The following is an 11275-nucleotide window of genomic DNA, read 5'->3' as shown; positions in this document are numbered from 1 at the left end:
GAAAGTATGTGACAGATTTTATCTTGGTTTGACTTAGTTGTTTTAGAGTCTCGAGACACTTGCTGCCTTGCCTTATACCCAAGGCTCACTTTGAAGTAGAGACCCTCCTGCCTTAGCCCCTTGCTAACAGGATTTATCAGCATGAGCTGACCTGACCTGATGGATTTGAGATGTGCTGGATTGCTATCACAGCTTTGAGAAAGGGAAGGATAACAAAAACAAAAAAAACAAAACAAAACAAAACAAAACAAAAAAAACCCACTAAGCTGGGCAGTGGTGGCGCACGCCTTTAATCCCAGCACTCGGGAGGCAGAGGCAGGCGGATTTCTGAGTTTGAGGCCAGCCTGGTCTACAGAGTGAGTTCCAGGACAGCCAGGGCTATACAGAGAAACCCTGTCTCAAAAAAAAAAAAACACAAAAAGAAAGAAAGAAAAGAAAGAAAGGGAAGGATATTGCAGAACCCCAAGGTTTTCAGAATTATGGGCAGCTGGGTAGATGGTACCTACAGGCAGAGAGCTGGGTGTTGTGGTACATACCTGTAATCTCAGCCCTTGGCTGGTGGAAACAGGAAATGCTGAAGTTCAAGATCATTTGCTACATAGTTTATGGCCAGCCTGGGCTACATGACACCTATAGCAAAACAAACAAAACAAAAAAGAAAAAAATCGTAGGAGAATGTGATAGTTTGAATAAGAATGGCCCACATGGGTTTATATATTTGAACGTTTATTCACTAGAGAATAGCATTAAGAATACTAGGAGGTGTGGCCTTGTTGAAGGAAGTGTGCCACTGGGGTGGGGGATGGGTTTTGAGGTATCTCTGCCTAGGAACGAAGAGGTAGCTCTGAACTCCTGTTCTAGCGTCTGCCTGCATGCTGCTGGGCTCCCCACCATGATTTCCACGGATTTGCCCTCTGAAACTATAAGCAAGCCCTCCTGTCTCCTAAGAATTGCCTGGGTCATGGTGTCTCTTTACAGCAGTAGTAGAGTGACTAAGACAGAGAGGAAGATCTTTGGGGAAGAAAAGCAAATATCGAGGAGCTATTTAAAGCTAAAGTTTAAAAGCTTGTGTTGTCTTTCTTCTTCTGAAAACCTGTGTTTCCAAGGAGAGATTCTGGCAGGCAGCTCAATGTGTGGCTTTAGATCCCAGGAGAGAGCTGAGGTAGACACTATTTAAGAGACTGATGGTATGAAAAATGAGAAACCCCCGAGAGTAAGTCCAGAAGTGACAAACCCGCAGAAGAGCAGGCAGGGAAGGTCAGCCTGCAGATTGGCTATGAGTTTTCCTGCCTTTTCACTGATGGTACTGCGGTACTGCGTGCTCACAGTTAACACCGGGCTTTAGTGACTCAGTTGAAGAACAGCTCCTGGCTGGCTGGCGGCTAGCTGGCGGCTGGCTGGCTGGGGTATCCATTGTCAGCTCTGAAGAATAATTTTTTCTTTTTTGGGGGGTGGGGGGTTCGAGACAGGCTTTCTCTGTATAGTCCTGGCTGTCCTGGAACTCACTCTGTAGACCAGGCTGGCCTCAAACTCAGAAATCTGCCTGCGTCTGCCTCCCAAGTGCTGGGATTAAAGGCATGTGCCACCACTGCCCAGCAGAATTTTTTCTAATTACACTTTTTCTTACTTTTGAGAATTGTGTATACATATACAGTAAATTATTATCATATCCTGCCCCTACTTCCCTCCCCCAAATCCTTCCCAACATATCCTCTTTCTAACTTCATGTTTTCTTCTTCTTCCTCCTCCTCTTCCTCCTCCTCCTCTTCCTCATCCTCTTCTTCATCACTCACTAAGTCTAATGAGTTAGTGCTGTCCATGTGTGGATGAGTGAGCTCATCTCCTGGAGCATGGAACCTATCATTTGGAACACACTCAGAACAGTGATTTTCCCTCCTCCTCGGGATCCTGGGGTGGGGTGGGGGGGAGTAAGGCCTGCACCTTCCCCAGTCCTGGCTGGGTTGATCTCATGCAAGGCTTGTGCCAATAACCACAGGGCTGTAAGTCTGTGTGTGTGTTAGCAATGCCATATCCAGAAGCGTCTCATAGGCCTCCTCCCCTCTGTCTTGCTCTTAGATCCATTTTTCCTCCTTTCTGAGCTATTTCCTGGGCCTTGTTGGTGAGGGAGGGTTGGCCGATTTGGTGTAGGAGAGTAAGCCTTGATAGCGACACATCATGTTAATTAGCTAGGAGCCCTCAGTCTCTTATTCTCAGGACTTTGGTCAATTGTGTCTCTATATTGACTGACCCCCTGCTCCAAACAAGAGGCTAGGACCAGAAGCTTCCGTGAGCAAGGTTGAGAACAGCCGGTGTCTGGAGGCATAAACATCAGTATTTAGGAGGCAATTGGACAACATGACCACTGAAGCAGATAACAGTCGCAGATTTTACCCTAGGACCTATGACCTGCTCAGCCATGGCGTTCCGACCAGGATTCCAGCAGTAAACATGAACTCCATCAGAAAACAATTATGTCTCCCCCATTACAGCCGTGCCGTGATTGGACCTGTGGGCACATCCTGCCTATCCAGCCAGCACCGTAGCAGGCAGTGCTTAGTAAATCCTTTGGTGTCTTTCCTCTCAGCAGCCCACAGTAACATCTTCTGGGACTGGGATCAGGAGGTGTGTGTGTGTGTGTTTGTGTGTGTGTTTGTGTGTGTGTTTGTGTGTGGTGTAGTGTTTCCTTTTAGAGATTTGCTTTTGAAGTTCAGATTGTAGTCTTACTTTTGTTGTAGTGAACTTTGTAGGGGATTACTTTTTCTTCGCTACAAAGACTTCATGAATACCAGACAAGCATCCTACTGCACAGCTCTATATTCCTAGCTATATTCTGAAATTTTTATTTTGAGATAAGGTCTAGCTAAGTTGTTCAGCCTACTCTGAAACTGGAACATCTCCAGCATCAGCCTCTCAAGTTCTAGAATTATAGGTGGAAGTCACGATAGCCTGTATTGCTTATTTTTTGTAACATCTTCATATAAATTAAAATTCTAGCCAGATGTCTGTTCTTATTGATTCTCATCCCACCTACATAAAAGATCTAAGTTCCACTATAGACTACTTCATGAAAAAATAAACATCAGAAGAAATATAAGCTGCGTGAGGCCAGCAGCTCAGCTCTGGGAAGAACACCGGGCCCAGTGTGCTGGCCCTTGGAACTTGGGCTCCTAGGCATCGATGGCTATGGCATTTTCTTTTGATACCGTAACTCTAAAGGTGTTCAGTATCTTTAAAATTCCAGGGAGGTATCAGCTAAGAAGAATCAAAAATAATAATGATAACCATACAGAAACAGTAGAAAGCACACATTCACATCCACAAACTTAATACTTTTTAACAGGTAAAGTTTAAAAATAGTAATATTCTTTGCTATAAACATAATTTTAGCCAGGCAGTGGTGGCGCACGCCTTTAATCCCAGCACTTGGAAGGCAGAGGCAGGTGGATTTCTGAGTTCGACAGTTTGAGGCTAGCCTGGTCTACAGAGTGAGTTCCAGGACAGCCAGGGCTACACAGAGAAACCCTGTCTCGAAAAAACAACAACAACAACAAAAAAAACAAAACCCATAATTTTATAATTTCAGTTTGTTAAATGTACATGTAAAATTTGAAATTTTTTTAATTTGCTTATTTTTAGATAGGACTTTGAATTTGCTTTGTAGCCCAGGCTGGCCTAAAACAATCTTTTTGCCTCACCTCCTCCAGTGCTGGGGCTACAGATGGTCTCCAGCATGCACAACAAAGGTAATCTATGAAACCTATGATTTTAATAAGTATGAGCCTGTTGTGGTTGGCAAATAGCTGTAGCCCCAGCACTCATGAAGTAGAGGCAGGAAGATCAGAAGCTCAATGCAAACATTAGATACATACTCAGAGGCTAGCCTGAGCTACATGAACCCTGTGATGGTTCGTATATGTTCTGCCCAAGGAGTGGCACTATTAGAAGGTATGGCCCTGTTGGAGTAGGTGTTGGTTTAAGACCCTCATCCTAGCTGCCTGGAAGTCAATCTTCCACTGGTAGCCTTCAGATGAAAATGTAGAACTCGCAGCATCTCCTGCACCATGCCTGCCTAGATGCGTCCATGCTCCCACCTTGATGATAATAACTGAACCTCTGAGCCTGTAAGCCAGTCATCCCAAATATATGTTATTCTTTATAAGATTTGCCTTGGTCATGGTGTCTGTTCATAGGAGTAAAACCCTAAGACAGATGATGGTACCAGGGACTGGGGTATTGCTACGGTAGGCCTGACCATGCTTTTCTTTGAAGGAATGTGGATTTGGGGACTTTGGAAAGCAGTAGAATCCTTTAAGTTGGGCTTAATGGGCTGTCCTAGTAGGAATATGGAAGACATTGTTGTTGAGTGTGTTTTGAACTGTGCAGACCTGGCCCAAGAGGTTTCAGTGGGGAAGAACTTCAGTATGTGGCCTAGAGACTGTTTGTATGGTATTTTGGTGAAAAATGTGCCTGCTTTTTGCCCTTGTCTGAAGAGTCTACCTGAGGCTAAGGTAAAGAGTTTATATTAATTATATTGACAAAGGACGTCTCAAAAAAGCCCAGCAGAGACTTTGTTCTCTGGTTAAGTCTCATGAAGAATGTTTTGAACAAATTTAGCAAGCTTTAAAAGGAAAAATATAAAATATATGGTTTAAGTACTAAAGGGGCACCAGGAAGTGAAATGGAACTGAATCCTATTCTAGGAGATAACAGATAAAGGAATTATGGAGCAAGATTCTACCCAGCTAAATTTACATCCAGGCATGGTGGTGCATACCTTTAATCCCAGAAGACAAAGACAAATAGATATGAGTTCAAGGCCAGTGTGGGACAAAGCTGAGTGAAGAAAAACTTTAATCCAGGTGTGGTGGTACTTGCCTTTAATCCCGGCATTACAGGAGACCGACTCGTAGATCTCTGAGTTCAAGGTCAGTCTACAGAGTAATTTCCAGGAAAGCTAAGCTTATACAGAGAGAGGATCAGAAAACAGAAAGCTGGTAATAGAATAGGGGGCCCAAGCAGCAGAAACTTGGCAGCTTCAGCCATGCGGCTCTGGCCTTAGAGTGAAAAATAGAAGGGACTACTGGGACAATTGATGCTGGCTAGCTGGAGCTAAGAAATTAGCAATGAATAAGAGACCAGCATCACTGAGGTGAAATCTTCTGGGAAGTATTTTCTGAGAGCACAAAGAAGTTATGTTCCAGAGATAGCCAAGGCTGTACCTCATGTTGCAGCTGGACTTGGTAATGTGTAAGAGTCACCCAGTGGTACTGGTTTTGAAGTCATGAAGGAGTCATGAAGAGCAGCTGAGGCTTGGCACTTCGAGAGGCCACGGAAGGCCATTGAGTGAAGGTGCAGTTTTAGTTGATAGCCCAGGAAGGAAGGGGTCATCCAAAGGAGTTGAGACTTGGCACCATGAAGAAAGCCTATGAGAGGCTATGGGTGAAGCCTAGTTGCAGTGGAAGACCCCACGAGGCAGAACAGAAGAAATCTTAGGCCAATCTGATCTAGGCAGCAAGTCTAAGACTGCCAGGGCCACACAGTGAGACCTTGTCTCAAACGCTCACCCACAAGCCAAGCTCTAACTTCAGAATTTGGGAGCAGGTGGAGACAAGAGCAGTAGAAACTTAAGGTTGTTCTTGGCTACATAGTGAACTCAAGGCCAGCCTGGGCTACAGGAAACCAATCTCAAAAAGAAAATAAGCAAAACAACGCACAGAAGGGTTTATAATGTCACATGCCCATTCTTGGGAGTAGTGGTGTGTTAGTTCCTTTGTTTCTCACCTTCCTGAAGATAAGACAATAATAAAAGCACCATCACCAATAAGAAAAGGCTTTTAATTTGGAACAATGAAACAGTGTAATTTAAAATTACTGATAATTATCTTAGTTATACAGTTGTATATGTAATGACTGTGTAATCTTCCAGGAAGAAGCATGCAAAATGTGAATGAAAAATTAAAGAAAATTATGTCTAGTGAAGGAGGAAATAGCCCAATATTTTAATAGCATCCATAAAACAAGTTAAAGTAGGTGTGAAAAAAGATGGAAATAATGAGCCCATGCATTTCCCTTTACAGCCATGACTGTATCAACCCCCAAACGTTCACATTAGTGCTCACTGGGGAAACATTGTCTTTTTACGTATATTGACCAAAATTACCTCTCGATTACGGATAATTAGTATAGCTGTAAAGCTTTGTACAAAAACAAAAGTAGTGTGGTAGGATTCGAGTTATCTGAGGCTAGGGATGTGCTCAATTGGTACAGTGCTTCCCTAGCAGCCATAAAGCCCTGGGTTTAACCCCAGCACAGCATCCACTTGGCATGGTGGTGCCTACCTGCAATCCCAGCACGTGGAAGGCAAGTCTAGAGAAGCCTGGGCTTCATGGGGCCCTGATCGGATCACATCAGTGTGATTCATAGTTTTATACCTAGCGCCTGGTATCTGGCAGGTAAATGTCCGATAACTAAATAGTCAAGCTGATTCACTTTGTCCTGTTATGAGAACTGTCTCGCTGCTTTATTTTATTTTTGCTGTGTTGGTGTTTTAAACAATAGCTCATGACCTTAAAACTCCCGAACCCCCTGCCTCCACCTCTAAAGTACTGAGATGGCAGGTGCCTGCTACCACATCCACAAGGCTGGCTCACCTGAATTTTAGATGTCTCCTGTTGTTCACAGCATGGCAGGGGTGTGGGGTGGGGAGGGTGGAGATATGGTAGGGTGGGGAGAGGGTGTTCTCCACCATTCCACATTCGCTACCTCTCTGGAGCTCTGAATCTCACTCTGTGCTTGGTCCCTTCTAGGCTTTTAGCATGTCCGTTACTGCGAATTTACGAATTTACGTCTTTCTGACCCTGTCATCACAAGACGCCAGAGTTGAGTTCCCCCACTCAGGTCACTCCTCTGCCCGTTCCCCTGCCACCAGTTTACTGACATATGGTGAGTGTTGTCAGTTCCTGGGGAAACCCAAGTCAGTTAGAGCTAGAACCTGCAAGACCTGCCTGCCACCCAGCCACTCAGGAGACTGAAGCCGGAAAACTGAGACTCCACAGTGGATTCAAGTCCTGTCTGAGCAATTTCGTGAGACTCTGTTGCAAAGTGAAAGCCACAAAGAGAGTAAAATGAAAAGTACAGAGGAGTGTAGCCCGGTGGTTAGAGGGAGCCCTCGCCTAGCACGTGGGAGTCCCTATGACCGGCTGGAAGTATAAGAAAAACAAAAATGGTCAGGGGTGGAGGAAAAGAGAAGCAGTCAGTTACAGGTAATAAAAGGTTTATATTTGGTGAATAAAAGTGAACTTGACAGTGGTCTGGTTTGGTCTTCCTCGCATTTAACCTTTCTTCTTCAGAGTCTAGGTATATACAATAGGTTAGCCTCAAGAGTCCATCCTCCTGCCTCTGACCCTGAGAGATGGGATTGCACATGAGTTACCTTTAATCTGACACCACTAATCTTTTTTACAGTCTCCATAGTGTATTTGTTTTGATTAATATTTTATTTGCTTATTAAAATTATCACAATATCTTCTTTTTTATTCTGTAAATGCAGTAATAAAGTTGACTAGATTTAAAATACAATAATCCTCATTGACCATAATGGATATCTATAGGAATCTCTCTCTGTCTCTGTCTCTCTCTCTCTCTCTCTGTGCTCTCTCTCTCTCTCTCTCTCTCTCTCTCTCTCTGTGTGTGTGTGTGTGTGTGTGTGTGTGTGTGTGTTTTGAGACAGGTTTTCAGGTTTTCTCTGGGTAGCCCTGGCTGTCCTAGAACTTACTTTATAGACTGGGCTGGTCTCAAACTCATAGAGATCCACCTGACTCTGACTCCCAAGTTCTGGGATTAAAGGTGTGTGCCACCACCACTTGGCCAGGAATTTTCTAACTTTTATGCTTTATGTCAAGATACTTCTTTCTCCCCACCCTCTACTTTCCTGTCTTAAGACATGATGGTGGTACATTAATGTCCTGCCAAAAATGGTCCCTCATCTTGTATTTGGTGATTTTCAGACAGATATTGCTTAAACATTTGACAGAATTCCCATTTAGATGTAATGTGAAAACCTGCTTATGTCATATAATATGTAATCAAGGTCAAATAAGCCATGACTTTTGCTGTTACTAGTTTCCTCGCTTGCTTTCCTTCCTTCTTTCTTTCTTTTTTGTTTTTGTTTTTTTGTTTTTTTGAGACAGGGTTTCTCTGTGTAGCCCTGGCTGTCCTGGAACTCACTCTGTAGAACAGGCTGGCCTCGAACTCAGAAATCCGCCTGCCTCTACCTCCCAAGTGCTGGGATTAAAGGTGTGTGCCACTACCGCCTGGTTCGTTCGTTCGTTCTTTCTCTCTCTCTCTCTCTCTCTCTCTCTCTCTCTCTCTCTCTTTCTTTTTTGATTTTTCAAGATAGGTTTTTCTGTGTAGCACTGGGTGTCCTCGAACTTGTCCTGCAGACCAGGTTAACCTCAAATTCACAGAGACACACCTGCCTCTGCCTCCCAGGTGCTGAGATTAAAGGCATATGCCTCCCTCACCTGGCACCATTACTTTTTGGTGAGTTGGATGCTGTAGTGGTTTGCATAATAACATCCTCATAGGTTCTGGCATTTGAATACTTGGGTCCCAGTGGGTGTGGCTTTGCTAGAGGTCACTGGGAGTGGGTGGGCTTGGAAGTTTCAAAGCCTCAGTACATTTCCAGTTCCTCCGTCTCTGCTTCTTGCTTACAGTTCTAGATGTGAGCTCTAGGCTGCTCCCCATGTTTGTTGCCTTCCACCACATTTCCCTGCTATGGTGGACATTGTACCTCTAGAACCATAAGTCCAAGTAAACTCCTCCTTATATTGCTTGCCATGCTCACAGTGTTTTATCATAGTAATAGAAAAGTAACTAGTACCTTATTTGTTTTTGTTTTTCTTGTTTTGTTGTTTTGTTTTGAGATAGAGTTTCTCTGTGCCTCCCTGGCTGTCCTGGAACTCTCTCTGTAGAGCAGGCTGGCTTCACTGACAGAGAATTGCCTGCCTCTGCCTCTGGAATACTGGGATTAAAGGCATGTGCAGCCACCATCACCTGACCAGGTACCTTATTTGTCTGGATGGTCCAAAACTCAGTATGTCAATTAGGTTAGCTGGCTTCCTCAATCTCCTGAGAGCTGGGATTACAAGTATGTGTCACCATGCCAAGACCCATTTTTATTTTAGCTGTGTTGGCAATTCAATTATTCTATTCATTTGAATTGCAACAACAATATGGCTAAACGTAGTCAAAGCATTATGATTATTACAATGAATACTTTTGTGTAAAGATGGAGTCACTGTCAAAATTAGATTTGGGGTGTCTCAGATGTCTTTGTAAGTCAGCTGACAGCATGGAAAACAATTACAGGTGTCAGTGTATAACATATGAAAGAGTATAGTCAAACTGAAATCTTGGTAAAGGAATTGCCTAGCTTTATAACAAGTCTTCTTTTTTTTTGTGAAACACTGTCATCTTTTTTTCAAAGATTTATTTATTTTATATATGTGAGTACACTGTCTTCACACACACCAGAAGAGGCATATGATCCTATTACAGATGGTTGTGATCCACCATGTGATTACTGGGAATTGAACTCAGGACCTTTGGGAGAGCAGTCAGTGTTCTTAACAGCTGAGCCATCTCTCCAGCCCCTTATAGCAAGTCTTAACTGAATCAGTTTGGTAACATCTAACATTAATACTCTTCCATTCATAACTGGGCTGGGTATTGATCAAAAACTTATTCAGTTCTTAGGTAATGTGTTCAAATGTCAATCGAAAGGTAAGTTATTTCACGCTTGATGTATTAATTCTTACAATTCATCACTAAATGTATTATTCCTAGGAAGGAGCAATATGATTACAAACACATAAAAAAATAAAATGTTAGAAAATGTTAATTCATATCCTTGGTATTCCAATGTTTTTGTTATTTATTTGCTTTTAGGCACTGTGGATAAAATGGTGAGCAGAAAGGTCAGTCATGCCCTTTCAAGTGCCAGAGATAGGGAAACAAACATCTCTCCAGTCACTGCATCAATACCATAGTCACAGTGTTAGGGGCTGGGAACTGGGGATTCTGACAGTGCTAGTGGGAACAGTCCTTGGGAAGTTTGGAATTAAAGGAATAGAGAGGGGATGCTGGGGATGTAACTCGGGTGGAGGATACTTACCTAGCATGCTCAGGTTCCTAGGATTCATCCCCAGCACCTACAAACAGGGCATGGCAGTACATGCCTGTGACCTCAGTACCACACCTATAACCTTAGCCCTTGGAAGGTAGAGGCAAGAGGACCAGATGATCATGGTTATCCTCTGCTCTAGAATACCATGTGTTAAACACACATATAAGCACATGCATGCAGATGTACACACACACACACGCACACACACACTAACTAGGCAATAGGGGAACAGGTAAAGAAGGGCAGGTATAGATGCTGATAAGGAAGGAAAATACAGATAGAACTCAGGAGAAGGACACTATGAATGGGGATGAGCTCGGTGGTAGAGCTCTTGCCCAGTGTGCAAGAGGTCCGTAAGACAATGAGTTCAATCTCTGCATGTGTGTGTGTGTGTGTGTCTGTGTGTGTGTGTGTGTGTCTGTGTGTGTGTGTGTGTGATGTAATAGGCAGGTATAGTTTAGGTCAAGCAGATCTACTAAAATAAAGTATTTTACAGAAGACATGACCTTAGATTTGTGCCATATGTTTTGCATGTTGAAAGTTGTACAGTCTGGATCGTGTACAGTGTTATTTGTATGCTAAGTTTTGAGAATGTACTATGGAGTAGTGCCTGTTACTAGATGCTGGGGAGTAAACTGAAGCCAATCTGTAAGGCTTCTATAGGAAGTACTTTTTTTTTTTTATTCATTCAGTTTTAGTTAGCTGCTTTTGGTTTTGAGATGGTGTCATGTGTTATAGTAGGGTACTGTCTTGAACTATGTAGCCTAGGCTCCACTTTCATTTATAATCCTGCTTCGGCCTCCTGAATACTAATTTTAGTTTGTTTCCATTAAATAATCTATTTATCCATTTTATAGCAGCCCTTCACCTCTCCTCCAAGTTTCATTCTTACAAATTCTTCCCTCCCTCTCCCATTATCCCCACTCCTTCTCAAAGAAGGGGAAGCCTCCCTTAGGTACCATCCTGCACTGGGACATCCAGTCCCAACAGGATTAAGTGCACCCTCTCCCACTGAGGTCCAACCAGGCAGTCCAGTTAGGTAAGGGGGACTCAATGGTAGGCAATAGAATCAGAGACAGCCCCTGCTTC

Source organism: Grammomys surdaster, unplaced genomic scaffold (assembly GCF_004785775.1).
Source record: "Grammomys surdaster isolate TR1022 unplaced genomic scaffold, NIH_TR_1.0 62, whole genome shotgun sequence".
NCBI classification, from domain to species: Eukaryota; Metazoa; Chordata; class Mammalia; order Rodentia; family Muridae; genus Grammomys; species Grammomys surdaster.
Note: the sequence above shows the minus strand (reverse complement) of the source record.